Source organism: Myotis lucifugus, unplaced genomic scaffold (genome assembly GCF_000147115.1).
Source record: "Myotis lucifugus unplaced genomic scaffold, Myoluc2.0 scaffold_247, whole genome shotgun sequence".
NCBI classification, from domain to species: domain Eukaryota; kingdom Metazoa; phylum Chordata; class Mammalia; order Chiroptera; family Vespertilionidae; genus Myotis; species Myotis lucifugus.
This window is the reverse complement of record NW_005871295.1, coordinates 1,403,209-1,409,094: the sequence shown is the minus strand read 5'-3', so window position 1 is coordinate 1,409,094 and position 5,886 is coordinate 1,403,209. Positions and strand designations below refer to the sequence as shown.

Here is a 5,886-nt window from a genome sequence, read left to right as displayed (position 1 = left end):
CTTCTAGGTCTTTGAAACCAGTAGGCTGTGGGGATGAGGTCATACATCTCACCACCAGAGGTGGTTGCAGGATGTGAACACTCCTCCAGTGAAGAACCACCCCATGGTTTGCCTGTTGGTCAGATCCCAGTTTCCTTCTGTGGTAGAGATTAAATCTTTGAGGGGTGCCCAGCCAGTGTGGCTCAGTGGTTGAGCATCAACCCAGGAACCAAGAGGTCACCAGTTCAATTTCCAATGAGGGTTCATGCCCGGGTTGCAGGCTCAATCCCCAGTAGGGGGTGTGCAGGAGGCAGCCAATCAATGATGTTTCTCAATATTTTTATCTCCCCTCTCCCTCCCTCGGTCTCAAAAATCAATCAATAAAAACATTTTTTTAAAAAGCCTTGAGAGGTCAAGATGAGAAGCTACTGTGCCTGTGAGGCTGGGAAATATGAGCTTGCAGTAGGGCTTTAAGGGTGGTGTGTCCAAGTGCAGCTGGCATGCTCAGAAAGTGCTGGGAAGCCAACAAGGTGTGGTGGGCCCCAGGAGAGCCCCTGGGCCTGAAGGGGAGACGTGTGGCTGGAACCTGGTAGGACCTATGGTGAGGGAAACCTGGCTGGAGCTCTGGCCAAACGAAGAGGAAGGAAAAGCCATTGCTAAACTGTTGTAATATTGAGCATGGTCAGGACTCAGAGAGGAAGTGAGGTGGGGCATAGGGGAGATGGAGATGGGATGAACTTGGCTGACAGGAGACCATGATGAGAGCAGAGGGGTAGAAGTGGACTGTCGACCCGGCCTGGTGTCCCATCTTGAGCCTGCTGTTTTCCTTGAGCCCTCTGGTAGATAGAGCCAGAGCCCACCTTTGATCAAATGGGGATGGTGAGAGTTGTGATCAGCAAGCCAGGCTTCCTGTGTTGTTTTTGTTGGTGATTATGTTTCCCTGGAAGAGTTGAAGAATTCGGGCCTGGTATCATGTAACTTGGGGAAGGGTACATAACATTACAGGAGGCCACTCAGTGGCACATAGTTCCTGCAGCGGACTGTGAATGGAGAGTGAGCATGATGAGGAAATATGCCTTCCTTCTGGTCCTGGCACTCAGTGCTCTGGCTCCATTCTGCCAGCCTGTGGTTCCCCATATCAGGCCTAGCCAGACTGTTGTTGGAGGCAGAGCACCCCGTCTCTCAGGTCCCTGGGACAGTGTCGGGCACAGGCTTGATGTGTGCATAGAAGAATGGATGAGTTAGTGAACGGGTGAACAAGCCCCCAGTCAGAAATACCACCTTCAGTGGCCCCTCAGCATGTCATCCAGCTGCTGTTGCTGCCACATGGGACCACCTAGCCTTAGCTGGAGAAGTGTTTGGGGTCTGGATTCAATGTGCTTCACTTTCTCACCACCCCTGCAAGAGCCAAGATGGTGGCATCAAGCCTGCCTTCCCAAATGGTAAGATAAGGGAGCCCCATTATGCGTGGGGGGGGGGTTCCCCTAAAACTGCTGCTCACTTGGCTCCCTCCTACTCCATGTCAAATTTTTGTCTCTGCTCATAGGCTGTTCCCACTCCCTGCATATGCTCTACATGGGCCCAGCTCCGAACCTTGGCTCAGAGCCTCCCATCTGTGAGCTGCCCCTCCTCATCACCGCCTTCCACACATTCCCTGAGCCTGGCCCAAGCCTAAGCAATATGAATATCTGAAACCCTCTCTCTGCAGGCCCGCCCCTGGCATCTCCTTGTTTTTTGGCTAAAGTTGCATTTCTAGCCCGGGCCTGCTGGCCTGCCCAACTGTCCGGCCTCCCACTTCCCCCAGCTCTGTGGTTGCTAAAGTGCCTCCCCTCCATCCCCACACAGGCCTTTACCATGGCTCTGTCCTTCACCTGAAGTGCGTTCTCCTGCAGGATTACTCAGGGACCCGACTCCAGTAACCGTCCCCATTCATGCCCTGTTGCACACCCTATACCTCTGCCTAGCCCTTACTGCTAACTGTAATTAAGTAAGTTGCCCTGGGGTTAGTGGCTTAGCATCTCCTGCTGGAATGTACTATCTGCAAGGGCAGGTTGTATCTTGCTTACAGCTCTGGACTGAGGTTCTCCATAACATTTTTAATACATGATTGAGGCTCTGAGAGGACAACAGACAGTCCTGGCTCCTCGGAGTCTCAGCAGTTACAGTAAGGCTGGCTAGACGTGCAGATGGTACGTGACCCCAGTCCTGTTTTCCCGACTTGGGACGGGGCCTGGTCCTGATCTCCCATCGCTGCTGATTTCAGTGGGGAAACCAGGACACTTCTGGGTCACTTCCTGCAGGACTCAGGTGACTACTGAAGCAAGGATGCCAAGAGGCTTTAGGGGAAGGTGACCTCCAAATTACTGTGATATATTGGGCCCCTCCACACAGTTTGGGGGTTGATCACAAAAAGGTTAAAACACATGCTCTAGGGCTTCGCAGATGGGCCAGGGGACAGGAAGTTACCCAGTGAACACAGCCCTGCATCTTCTCAGTCATCAGCACTCTGCCCTGGATCCCTAGGGGACATAGTTCTATTGAGTCCTGCCCCCCACATGTTCATAGTTTTCAGAGCTACATCAATACACAAATACAACCTCCACCACACACATACACATCCGAACATAGCCAGAATACAGGGAGGGGAGTCCCAGGTGCTGGCGTTGGCTCTGCCCATTCCTGATCCTACTCTGCTGCCTCCATCCCCACCAGCCAGTGCCCACAGTGCAGGGCCCCATGCAGCCGTGCCTGGAGCTGAGCACACACACATGGAAGCCATCCCCCCCATCATCACAGGCTGGGTCCCAAATGGATGTGTAGGTCCTCAAATCCCTCTAGTAATGTTAATGGGGCCTTTATTGTACTCAAGACACTGTGCTGGGTTCTTAGAGGCATTTAAAAGAACTTATCCCCAAATTAGGACAAGTAGTTGGTATTATTTCAATTATACAGGCAAGCAAACAGCACAGAAAGGTGAAGAAATATACCCAAATCATAAAGCTTTGTAAATGGCAGAACCAAAATTTGAAGCTAGCAGTCTGGCTCCAGATCCCATTCTTGAGACCCAATGTTTATACTGTCCTATTTATCCTGAGGGTTTCATGGTGCAAACTTATACTCTGGACTCTATAGCCTTTCTCCCCATGCTGGTTAGAGGTGACTCTAGCCTCAGCTCTTATCAGAAAAAAAAAAAGTCACTGAAAAGAGCCTTCTGGAACTTCCGGGAGACCCTTTCAGCAAACGGTCCAGATATATTTAGTGCCGAGGTGGAAATGGGGTGGAAGGGCAGTGTTACAGAGCCCTAGGAGGCTCCAGCTGAGGACAGGGCACCTTAGGAGGCAGAGGGAGAGCACAGACTGGGCAGGCAGTTATGGGTTCAAATCCTGGTCCTGCCATTTGAGCAAGTGATTTCACATCTCTGATCTTGAGTTTCCTATCTATAAAATTGGGATATTAATATGTATCTTCATTGTTTTGACAAAAAAAATGAAATAGTTTTAAACTTTAAAAGAAGATTGGTTTCCTAAATTTTAGTATTTTTAAGTGGTACAAGTACCAAGAAGTTCAGGTCTTTGAGTTGCTGCCCAAATACCAGCAATTCTTTGAGACTTGAACCCTCAGGGAACTCACTGCTGCTTAATACAAGTCTGTGCTTATAGCTTTTCAAGTCCCAATTAGGGCAGTTGTTCAGGTTACTACCAGTTGACACCTTTTGGGAAATTACCTGGCAGCAGCTGAGAGCAAAGGACCCAGGAGGCCCTAGGGTGCCAGGACCTTTGAGGTGCCAGGACTGAACAGTCTTGAGAGGACAAGGGAGGTCTGGAAGACTGGAGAAGAGGGCATTAAGATGAGAGATCGTCCTTTACACCTACTATATTGGTAATTTTTAAATACTAGAACAGTGATCGGCAAACTCATTAGTCAACAGAGCCAAATATCAACAGTACAACGATTGAAATTTCTTTTGAGAGCCAAATTTTTTAAACTTAAACTATATAGGTAGGTACATTGTTATTAACCTACCTATATAGTTTAAGTACTGTTGATATTTGGCGCCTCCCCCACGCTGGTATCCTGTGGCATCGCCCAACCGACCGACACCCCCCACTTCTTCTAACGCCACTTCTTCAAAATAGACTCGCCCAGGCTGAAAACCGACTTCTGCGCATGGGCCACGAAGTTTCAATCACACTGTACATGCGCGCCCACACGTGGTATTTTGTGGAAGAGCCACACTCAAGGGGCCAAAGAGCCGCATGTGGCTCGCGAGCCGCGGTTTGCCGACCACTGTACTAGAACATCGTGTGTTAGTAAGGTTTTGATGAAATTGACACAAGCATATACTCTTGTTGACTTTTATTTTTAATCCTCACCCGAGGATATTTTTCTTTTTACTATTTTTATTTAATACTGTAAAAAATAACAACCAGTAACATACTGCTTGTCTTCACATTCGTATGGATTTTAGGAAATTATTGCCTTTTCCCCTGGAGAAATAACCTAGACAAAATATAAAGTTGTACCACACTGTGAAATCTACAAATTCTAGACATCAACATCTTGAAGACAATCTCCAGGGGAAGGGGGGAGGGGGGGGAAGTGTTACAAGAGATGAGACAAGCACATATAAGGACGGCAAGCTGGGGAAAAGACCATGTCAATGACTCTGACCCAAACGGTAGATACCCTTTTCTTCTGGCACCCACACCACCACCTCAAATGGGTGATTTTTGGTCTATGGTCTAAGGAACTCTCTTCAAAATGACACAAGAGTTGCTTTGAGTAGAGGTGTAACAAGAAAGGTTCAAGTATGAGTAAGAGTTACGCCAAAGTCCAAAGTCAGGGAGGAACCCACAGTGAAAAGGCAACTCGGAAGTGTTAACATCTTGTTACTTCAACAAACTGCGTCTACGGGACCTAAGAGGGAATCTAAAAAGGATATGAGGGTTCAAATCAGCATATATATGGGGTCCCTACAAATCCTATAGGGATACTTGCCTGACTAGATGATCGGCTTATTCCCTGAAGCAACAGAGACAGACATGGAGACTGCCACTTCTTAACTGCCTTTTCTCCGGGTCTAGCAACTGCTTTCTCCCATGTCGCTGCAGGTGTCTATTGCCTTACGCTTGACATGAAAAGGCGAACTTTGAGGTGCCAGGACTGAGCAGTCTTGAGAGGGCAGAGGGGTCTGGAAGTACAGTAGTCAGCACAAGCTGTGTTCTCATAATGGCTTCGCCTTCCTTTGGTCCCGAGAACCTATCCCTGAGGTCAGTCTGAAGTTCATTTGCAAGCCTAGGGACCCTTCGCTATCCCACAGGGGCAGCAGGACAGAGGGGTTCTTCAGTATTGCCCAGGTATGAAATGTCCACCAGTTTAAAAAACAAAATCAGTTGTTCTTGGGGCTGGATGGGTTCCCCATCCAGTTTTAGCAGGATGTGGCTGTGGCCATGGGACTCCTGCTGAGCTCTGAGACCATGGAGTGGGTGGGTACTGGCGCCAGCACCGAGGTAGGGAATGTGTAGTAGGAACCCGGCACATCAGGGCCCAGTGTCTGCAAATGGGCTCTGAAGGAAGAGCTGGCTGCCTCCCTTTGGCAGGAGGGAACCTGGGGTGTGGGCTGGAAGGCAGGATCTCAGATTCATACTCAGGAGCTGGCCCATGAAGCCAAAGTTGGGCGAGACCACACCCCTCTTCTGCTTGATGTAATGGAAGGCGTCCTTCAAGCTCAACCGCCTGGTCTTCAGAAGGTAAGCCTTGCAGATGGTGGTGACCCGGAGATCCCAGCCTCCCAGCGACCAGGACCCCGCCTCCCTTTTCCCTGGCACAGTCAATGAAGTCTATTGCTTCTTGAGAGTGGGCGCTCATGTCATCCGTGTGGCTGTCTTCCACGGGGGTCCATTTGTA

The 5,886-nt window shown here is 49.5% G+C and overlaps 1 pseudogene; it reads right to left on the bottom strand.

Moving 5' to 3' along the window:
* Nucleotides 1–5,345: 5,345 nt before the first annotated feature.
* Nucleotides 5,346–5,886, bottom strand: part of LOC102423615 — a 1,175-nt pseudogene continuing 634 nt past the window's right edge.